The sequence below is a fragment of the Lissotriton vulgaris genome, chromosome 3_1 (assembly GCF_964263255.1).
Source record: "Lissotriton vulgaris chromosome 3_1, aLisVul1.2, whole genome shotgun sequence".
Lineage (NCBI taxonomy): Eukaryota > Metazoa > Chordata > Amphibia > Caudata > Salamandridae > Lissotriton > Lissotriton vulgaris.
Window position 1 is genome coordinate 29116993 of NC_141689.1, and position 10913 is coordinate 29127905.

The 10913-nt window shown below is 45.6% G+C and overlaps 1 pseudogene; it reads right to left on the bottom strand.

The window, feature by feature from the left end:
• Positions 1-1835: 1835 nt before the first annotated feature.
• LOC147725858 (uncharacterized) lies at positions 1836-3700 on the bottom strand (annotated as a pseudogene).
• Positions 3701-10913: the final 7213 nt, after the last annotated feature.

Genomic DNA, 10913 nt, shown 5'->3' on the forward strand with positions numbered 1-10913 from the left:
GATGAACTAGAGGGTGGCAGTGATGAACCAGAGGGTGGCAGTGGTGAACCAGAGGGTGGCAGTGGTGAAACAGAGGGTGCTCTAATGAACCAGAGGGTGGCAGTGATGAACCAGAATGTGGCAGTGGTGAACCAGAGGGAGCTGTGATGAACAAGAGGGTGGCAGTGATGAACCAGAGGGTGGCGGTAGTGAACCAGAGGGTGCTGTGATGAACCAGAGGATGGCAGTGATCAACCAGTGAGTGGCAGTCGTGAACCAGAGGGTGGCAGTGATGAACCAGAGGTTGGCAGTGATGAACCAGAGGGTAGCAATGGTGAACCAGAGGGTGCTGTGATGAACCAGAGGGTGGCAGTGATGAACCAGAGGGTGGCAGTGGTGAACCAGATGTTGGCAGTGATGAACCAGAGGGTGACAGTGATGAACCAGAGGGTGGCAGTGATGTACCAGAGGGTGGCAGTGGTGAACCAGAGGGTGACAGTGATGAACCAGAGGGTGGCAGTGATAAACCAGAGGGTGGCAGTGGTGAACCAGAGGGTGGCAGTGATGAACCAGAGGGTGACAGTGATGAACCAGAGGGTGACAGTGATGAACCAGAGGGTGGCAGTGGTGAACCAGAGGGTGCTGTGATGAACCAGAGGGTGGCAGTGGTGAAACAGAGGGTGCTCTAATGAACCAGAGGGTGGCAGTGATGAACCAGAATGTGGCAGTGGTGAACCAGAGGGAGCTGTGATGAACAAGAGGGTGGCAGTGATGAACCAGAGGGTGGCGGTAGTGAACCAGAGGGTGCTGTGATGAACCAGAGGATGGCAGTGATCAACCAGTGAGTGGCAGTCGTGAACCAGAGGGTGGCAGTGATGAACCAGAGGTTGGCAGTGATGAACCAGAGGGTAGCAATGGTGAACCAGAGGGTGCTGTGATGAACCAGAGGGTGGCAGTGATGAACCAGAGGGTGGCAGTGGTGAACCAGATGTTGGCAGTGATGAACCAGAGGGTGACAGTGATGAACCAGAGGGTGGCAGTGATGTACCAGAGGGTGGCAGTGGTGAACCAGAGGGTGACAGTGATGAACCAGAGGGTGGCAGTGATAAACCAGAGGGTGGCAGTGGTGAACCAGAGGGTGGCAGTGATGAACCAGAGGGTGACAGTGATGAACCAGAGGGTGACAGTGATGAACCAGAGGGTGGCAGTGGTGAACCAGAGGGTGCTGTGATGAACCAGAGGGTGGCAGTGATGAACCAGAGGGTGACCGTGATGAACCAGAGGGTGACCGTGATGAACCAGAGGGTGACAGTGGTGAACCAGAGGGTGGCAGTGGTAAACCAGAGGGTGGCAATGATGAACCAGAGGGTGGCAGTGGTGAACCAGAGGGTGGCAGTGATGAACCAGAGGGTGGCAGTGATGAACCAGAGGGTGGCGCTGCTAAACTGCCCGGGAGCCCTGTGGGTGTGAGCCCCTGCGCTGCTGAGCTGCCATGGGGTTGTGAGCCCACGCGCTACCGAACTGCCCCAGGGCCCAGTGGGTGTGAGCCCCCGTGCTGCTGAACTGCCCCGGAGTCCTCTCAGTGTGAAAATCATTTGTGCTCAATTGCCTGGGAGCCCTCTGTGATGAGTTCAGACCTCAGCAAGGCCCAAAGGTACCGAAAGGGTTCGCCCTTCTGTGTACAAAGTCCTTAGACTTACAAATAAAGTTGGCAAGGAAACTGGAAATACAAAAGCATAGTTTAATAAACCTTTAAAGGTGGTGATACAACCTCCACAACACTTCTACAGCATTGTACAGAGTAGCACACTGAATACAAGCACATGGCCCCTTTTATACACAGTGGAAGGGGTTCAGTTTACAGTTTAGACAGAGGTTACAACCACGTAAGGACATTTCTAAACATATCAGTGGGTGGAGCTAACAGTATTTCTAGAACATGGGAGGGCTATGCTAATAAGGAACAGCTGTTACTTCTGCTGAGCATGCGCTACACTCTCAAGAAGGACTAATAATAACTGTTGCTAGATAGAATACACAGTGTAACTGGCAGAGAGGTAGGACAATCAGAACATTGAGCACATGGCAATGCAGGACATAAAAAATGGCAGACTCGAAATACAAAATGGAATCCGTATACTAGATATTTGGACTAATGCATTATGGCTTCGGCTAATGCTTAATAATACCGCTGTTTCATTTACAACAGACAACCCTTTCAGCATTAGCTGAAGCCATTCCATTTCATAGGGTAGTCATCATACTCATCTTGAATGTCAATGCTCATAATGTTAGAAATTTCTTTAGTTAGACTTTTTTGATAAGCAGCTTCGGAAACAGCTTTCTTATTGGGTCTACAAGAGGTAATACAAAGAGAACATATCATAGGACCACATTGAATACACATACAGCAAGTGAAGAGAATTGCTAATATTATACAAAGGCCAGTGAGGATCTTCCAACCCCATGTAGTAAATAAGGTCCAAAACCAACTAGAGAAGGTCCATGTACCATTATCTACATGTATGTCGGCAGCTATTTTATGCAGTTTATTTATGGCATTATAAACAGAAGGCGAGTGGTCTGGGATGAAGACACAACAGCTACTTCCAATAATTCTACAAGCTCCTCCCTTTTCTGCTAATATGACATCTAACACCATTCTGTTCTGCAAGGCAACAATTCTAGTAATTTGCAACTCTTCAGTTACGTTTCCTAGTGCTGCAGCAGTTTGGTTGGTCACTGCCGCTACAACTCTAGTTAGTCTTCTTATCGTTCTACTGTTTAGGACAGCTCCAACAAAGAAGAATAAACCTAGGTTAAAATCTACATATTGCTGTAAACTAGTGTCGGTCTGGTCCACATCATCGATAGATAAAGTACGTTTGTATCTATTCACAGTGGCATTATTCAACAATCTCAAGTCTTTATGATATGTGGCAGGTGCTAAAAACACTGGTGGTAATAAAAACGATACATAGCATACTCCTGACCAGCCAGCTGGTAATCGATAATATCCTCTATTACCGCATACAAAATATGTATTATGGTATGCTAAAAATTTGCTATTATTCAGGCCATCTCTATTTAAGACTTTAATACAATCACTACTAACACCTACAGGGATGTACCAAACACTTTGCACACATAAGTCCGCTTGTGCTTGTGCAACTGAGATCACAAATTTTTCACTTTCGACAGTGTCTCTAGTGTTCGTAAAAATGTAGGGAGTAGACTCATTGTCTGGTCGATATTCTTCCCACTCCCATATAGTTCCATTGGCTTGTGGATAGCCTTCTTTATTCTGGTATCATTCTTTGTTTAGTCTAAAAAGTAACCTTACAACAGCAGGCTTTCTTGTGGCAAATAGAAGAGCATACCAGGCACGACAAGAACCATTATGAAAGAAAGGGAGAGGTATGAACGGTGTTCCGCCCTTCTTCTGGTGCGCTGGCATCATACCACATATCCAGCAATTTGTTTCATTTGTAGCAGTGTGGGTATGATGTAGCATTTGAATGAAGGTGTTATTTACAAAGGACAAGCAGTGTTTTGATTCCTGATAGGGGAGCGTATAAAAGAAATGCTCCTCTGGCACCGGTGTAGAAACCATATATAGATCACGGGCAGGAATTACATCCTCAACAAACCACGTGATAATGGCAACAACTGCCACAATAGCAATGAATCCAAAAGCGCAGATCACTTTCTTTCTCTCCATGTTGAACAAATGTCTTGCAAATCTTCCTGAAACTAAATAAAAGGTTGTCAGAACTCTTCAACCAAGGCGGCCGTTGTTTTTTTCACCAGCAGGCCAAGACGGGTGTCACTACTCTAATGCAAAGTTGATCCCCCCCCTTGCCTCATCGGCTCTCCGTTGCACCAACCGAGGGGCTGTTCTGACAACAGTCTAGACAGCAGCAAACTTCTTCCTGGGTCGAAGGTTGTATTTTCTTACTCCAGAAGTCGTCGGGTCCGGGAAGAACTCCTCTTGCTCATCAGGTACCACAGCAGGGCCTTTCTCTGTAGTCAGGATTTCTCGATGGTCAGTCAACACGGCAGGCTCCACCAATCCGGGTTGCACTCTGCGACAGTGAAGGGAGTGGATTCAGTTTTACCGGTTGGTCACTCGGACAGCCATTCTTGTTGCGAGCAGAACCTGCTCGGGACCGCACCATCGGGGCTCCAGGCCACTCGTCCTCTCGAACGCCTTGATGAGGACGAAGTCACCGGGTCGGAGACTATGACCCTCGCCTGTGGACCGGTCAGGGAGTGCTTCTCGAACCTGTTGATCAATAGAAACCAAGTTATCAGTTAATTGTGCCAGATAGTCATTCATTAATACACAAGATACATCATATACAGAACTTGGTTTGGGCACTCCTCAAATATTCATGGGACGACCAAACACCACTTCATACGGTGTAAGGCCGGTCCGGGAGTGTGGTACTGATCTTATTGACAACAATGCCAAAGGCAAAGCGTCTGGCCAAGTCAGAGAAGTGGAAGCCTGGATCTTTGCTAGTTTAAGCTTCAGTGTTCCATTGTACCGTTCCACCAAGCCAGCCGACTGTGTATGGAACACTGCATGGAACTTCTGCTTTATCCCCAAACCTTTCAGAACATACTCGATAACGTCTGCTATAAAATGAGGCCCGTTATCACTCCATAGCAGTCTACAAACACCATACCTAGGGAAGAACTCCTTCAGTAGCACCTTTGCTGTAGTCATTGCAGTATTATCCTTAGTAGGGTAGGCTTCAATCCATTTACTGAAAGCACACACCACCACCAAGACGTACTTTAAATTAATACAGCGTTCGAGTTGGATATAGTCCATTTGCAGGACTTCAAAAGGTGCAGTAGGTATTTCAAATCCTCCTGCTGGAGTCTGTGTTCCTTTCCCTGGGTTGTATTTAAGACAGATAATACAGGTCTGTACCACTCTCTTGGCCGTGGTAGCAATATCTGGATGCTCCCAAACTTGCGCAAGCAATTTCACAATCGCTGAAGCTCCAACATGTGCTAGCCCATGTTCCATTTGAACCATAGGTTGGACAAAAGCTGTGGGCAACTTCCACCTATCCATTTGTTTGTTGCGCCAACAACCTTCATCATCCAGTTCTCCATTTTCAGACCATTGCTCTCGTTCTTTATCAGAAGCAACTCTCTGTATTTCCATCACTTCTTTCCTAGCATCATGCCATCGGTCTGCTTGTGACTTCACAACATACATTGAAGTGGAGTCAGGTCTCATTGTAGTTTCTCGTGCTACTTGGTCAACAAAAGCATTTCCTTGCCCTACTTTGTCGGTAACCTTCTTATGTGCACTGCATTTCACTATAGCTATCTTTTTAGGAAATGTCAAGGCAGTCAAAAGATTGTGCACCAATTCTCCATACATAATTTGTGCTCCGTGTGATGTCAGAAAACCTCTTTCTTTCCAGAGCAGGCCAAAGTCGTGCGCTACTCCGAAAGCATAGCGGCTATCTGTATAAATATTCACACACAACTCTGTACCAAGTTCACATGCTCGAGTCAATGCTATCAGCTCCGCTGCCTGGGCGGATTTCTCTGGTATGCGTGCTGTTTCCACGATAGTATACAAAGTAGTGATGGCATATGCTGCCAAAGTCGTACCATCCGGTAGCTTCAGGCAGGAGCCATCCACCCATAATTCTCCATCTACATCTGAGAAAGGCGTATCCTGGAGATCGATACGACCCTTTGTCTGTTCCTCAGTCACAAAAATACAATCATGTGCTTCTTGTGCCTCAGGCTGAGTCGTCGGGAATGGTAACAATGTTGCTGGATTTAACGTAGCACATCTCCTCAATGTGATATGGGGAGCCAGCAACGTTAGTTCATATCCGGTCAGACGGGCACTTGTTAAATGCTGCGTCTTTGTTTGATTCAAAAGGGCATCAACAGCATGGGGAACCAACACTAACAGCTTGTGAGATAACACTATTCCCTCACTCTGACGTTTTGGCACAGCTGTCGCTGCGACCGAACGAAAACACCCCGGCAATGCCCAAGCAACAGGATCGAGCAATGCCGAGAAGTATGCACACGGACGCTGCCTGTCCCCGTGCATCTGTACTAACACAGATGACGCACATCCATCTCTCTCGTGTACATATAATGTGAAAGGTTTCATGTAATCAGGAGTGCCCAAGACTGGTGCTGAACAAAGGGCCTGACGTAACTGTTGGAAAGCGTTTTCACATTCATCTGTCCAAGGAAGGGGAATTGGAGTGTCTTTTGTCAATAGTGCTAACAGTGGTTTGACTATGTGTGAAAACGCCAGTATCCACAGCCTACAAAAGGATGTAAGACCCAAAAATGCTCGAACATCTTTCTGTGTAGCAGGTGTTGGTGTGTCCAGGATGGCTTGGATACGATCTGATGTAAGTGCACGCCCCTCCTTAGACAAAAGGTGGCCTAGGTAGGTCACCTTAGGTCTACAGAATTGCAATTTCTTCTTAGATACCTTATTATTGTGGGAAGCCAAAAAGGAAAGCAAGGACAACGTACAAGTCTCACATTGCTCAGGGGTGTCAGCAGGCAACAAAATGTCATCGACATATTGAATAAGCACTACCCCCTCAAGCAAGACAAAGGAATCCAACTGTCTTTTAAAAGCCTGACTGTAGATACTAGGGCTCTCAGTATAGCCCTGTGGAATTCTACAAAATCTATACGATCGATTATTCAAAGTGAAGCCGAAAAGATAACGGCTATCAGGGTGAATAGGGATCGAAAAGAAGGCGTTCTTCAGGTCGACGACCGAGAACGTTGTCGCTGTTGGTGGGAAAAAAGTAAGGAGTGTCGTAATGTCAGAAACAACAGGATATTGGGGCACCACTATCTTGTTCACCTCCCTCAAATCAATAATGAATCGATATACCCTAGTATCAGTGTCTTTCTTCAAGATTGGTAGAATAGGACTGTTACAAACATTGTATGGGACTTCTTCCACCACCCCACTTGGATGAGATCCTGCACAATCTGTATGAGCGCCTCCTCACCCTCCTGTGAAATCCTATATTGAGGCAGACGTGGCAACACAGCTCCCTCCTTCACACTAATGTGAACCGGAGGAATGACCATCTGTCCCACATCAGTGTCTGAAGTAGCCCACAACGTGTGAGGTAAAGAGGCTAATGCAGTACTTTCAGCGACCATACACACTCTCTCTTTTGCAGGGTAATTGTCATTTAAAATCACGCGTACTCCTTCAGGGGAGCAGCGGATTGTGGCTCGAAAATGTTTCAACATATCTAGACCAACAATGTTATCAGGCGTGTTTGAGGAAAGCAAGAATGGACATGGTGCTGTAAATTTATCCAACAAAAATACAACAGAGTATTGGGGGTCCTAGGGGAGTTAGTTTATAGACAATGTGAGTACCTTGTCCCCCAACTACTACTACAAAAAACAAGAGAGGTACTAAGAGTCTATGAAGTGAAGAACTGACAGGACCAGATTGTGTCCAGTATGAGTGTTCAGATCAAACCGTTGATCTTGAGCACATGACACTATTATGTCATAGAGGTGAGGAAAGGAAGATACAGGGTTTAGAAAGTTAGAACATAGTACCCATCCGCCCACTCATCAGTGGAATTTCGTCATCTGGGTTGGTGAAAAGAAAGGTGTCCTATGGGCTTTTCCTCAGGGAGAGTCTGAGGTAGCCAGATGTTGGACCCTTAAGAACCACATCCAACCAACAGAGGATAGTGTGTGAGTGGAAGGGGCAAATAAATTTGCAGTGCTCAGAAAAGAAAAGAAAAGGAAACTGATCCTAGTGATTAAAAATACCTACTTTGATGACATAAGAAAACTTTTATTCGGTGTGACCATCAAAGTGGTATCGTTAAAAACAGTATGCTGATAGCATGTAAGGAATTGCTATCTATCATGTGTGTTAATCGGTCGACATGTTTCAGCCTATACCGGCTTTCTTCAGGACCTATGATAAGCTACTGCAACATATACTTATCGTGAGTTGGAACTTGAACATGAACAATCTCCAACAAATGAAGGTGTATCTCCTCCCCAATTGTAGGGAGAAAAAACCTCACCTCGCCTGGCAACAGCTCAGGTTGGAAGGAGGCCACGCACTCTCCGTCGTTACCTCGGGTAGAATCCTGAGCTACACCTTCATTTGTCCTGAAGAAAGCCGGTATAGGCTGAAACATGTCGACCGATTAACACACATGATAGATAGCAATTCCTTACATGCTATCAGCATACTGTTTTTAACGATACCACTTTGATGGTCACACCGAATAAAAGTTTTCTTATGTCATCAAAGTAGGTATTTTTAATCACTAGGATTAGTTTCCTTTTCTTTTCTTTTCTGAGCACTGCAAATTTATTTGCCCCTTCCACTCACACACTATCCTCTGTTGGTTGGATGTGGTTCTTAAGGGTCCAACATCTGGCTACCTCAGACTCTCCCTGAGGAAAAGCCCATAGGACACCTTTCTTTTCACCAACCCAGATGACGAAATTCCACTGATGAGTGGGCGGATGGGTACTATGTTCTAACTTTCTAAACCCTGTATCTTCCTTTCCTCACCTCTATGACATAATAGTGTCATGTGCTCAAGATCAACGGTTTGATCTGAACACTCATACTGGACACAATCTGGTCCTGTCAGTTCTTCACTTCATAGACTCTTAGTACCTCTCTTGTTTTTTGCTGTAAATTTATCGACATGAAATGCAAGGGGTTGGGATAATGGGCTAAGAGAAGGTGTTCCATCGAACCCTACAGATGTGATCGTTAAGCCAGACAGGGGAGCCCTCGGAACCAATTGTTTAGACAAAGCGCTACGAGTAGCCCCTGTATCAACCAGAAACTGATCAGTAGAACCCAAAGCATGTGCTGTAACATAAGGACCCCTGTGATCTACTGGCACTTCAACTGATTCCTCCCCCCATCCTACGCAATCCTATGCATATTGGGAATCATTCGTCTATCAAAGGTATTAGACCCTCCTTGTTGTTGCTCCTTGGATTCAAATCTAGCCCTGTCATTTAGGTTACCTCGTGGTCCAGAGAAACCCCCACGATTTCTCCCAAAACCTCTACCCCGTCCCATAGCCCTGTGTTCTCGCGCTAAAGGATACTCATTGGCCCAGTGGCCTCGTTGCTTACAATATGCACATTGATCTTTAGCCAAGTCTGTGCGGTTATATGTAGATTCATAAAAACCCCGACCACCTCTATCATTTCCTCTCTGGGGTGGTCCATACACTTGTGCTAGCATAACTTTTGTTTTCAAATCCTTAGATTTCTTATCTTCATTACTTTTTGCTTCTAATTCCTGATGCTCGTAATACTGAGCCATTGTCAGGAGAGATGCCGGAGTCGAAGTCGTCCAGGAGCTTTCACTCGCTTTCAACCGAGCTGCTACTCCCGGTAATAAATTCGAGACATATTTGTCTACAAACAGATGTCGACCCGTGTCATCCGTCAGAGACTGACCACTGAAATCGTGAAAAGTTTCTTCAAATCGCGTAAAGAAGTCAGAAACTGATTCATCTGTATTTTGCTTGCAAGATGCTAACATATTCCAGTCAATCTTTTTAGGGGGAAAATCGTCTTCAATTTAGTCAAAATGGCAGCAGGGAGGTCTAGAATGAGCTGGGGTGGTTTCTGCGCAGGTTTCCTAGCTCTGTCCTCCTCCTCACTGTCTTCCCATTTAGCTTTAAACGTCACTAAATCGTCAATTTTCCGTACTGATCTCCACATGTCAGGGGGTAATATAAGACCAAAGAATAAATCAATATCAGCTAATGTCATAGTACAAGAATTCAAAGCCCCCTCAACTTCCTCATAAAAGGCAGCAGGATTTTTCCGTGGGTCAGGTAACGCTTTCTTTAAGGCCATAACATCCGCTCTATTCCAAGGAGTATATACCCAGTTATAGATAAAATACCCTCGGGCATCAGCTGAATTTGTATCTGAACTAGTACCCGCTCCTTTAGGAGGAACATACAAAGGTGCTGCCTCTCGCATAGGTTTAACATGCACAATCTGGACCTTATCTGAAGAAAAGATAGGTGATTGTTTCCCGTCGCCACTCAAACCCGTCTCTTTGACGTCCGCCGTCTCTTGTCGTTTTTCTTCTCGTAACCGAGACGTCTCATCCCGCAATGCGAATAACCGTCGAACTGCATCAGCTGCCTGAGAAGGAGAAAAGAGACCTTTACGCAATTCTTTCTTATCTTGTACTATGTCATCAGGTTCAAGAACAGGAGAATATTTTCGAAAAGCCCCGACTACTTCATCAGAAAAGGTTTCAAGAAAATACATTTTTTCCCTGTCCGGCCATTGTTCAAGAGACAACAATATTTCAGCAAGAGGAATTTTACCCTTAAGAATACGATAAGAAATTTGTCGGAGCTCCGCCATACGATCAGATGTTAACTTAGACCGCGTGTCTACCTTATCTTTAAGTGATCCAGAATCCTCATCTTCCCCTTTCGGAGCAGACGGGCCAACATACGGAGGCGGAGAACGATCTAGTAATGAAAAGTCATCATCAGAATTATTAAGGACAGGATAAAGAGGCCGTCGAATAGGATATTGGCCAGATATCTGCAATCTACGTTCTCTTTCCCGTTTCTCTTCCGCTTCTTTTTGTTCACGTTGTCTCATTTCTTGCGCCTTCTCACACACATTCTTCCTCTGCTCTTTCTCAATCAGCGCATGTTCACGTTTCTCACGCTCACGTACTTCTTTCACCCACATTCGCACACGCTCAAACATGTCTTGTCTCGCTCAGCGCTTACACAGGCACTGTTCCACATACTCAATTTTGCGCAAATCAAATGAACCATACAAAGGCCATCTCAACTCAGGATCCTTCTTGGTATACTTCCTCCATAATGTGCTGTACATTATAGGAGAAAGACCAAACT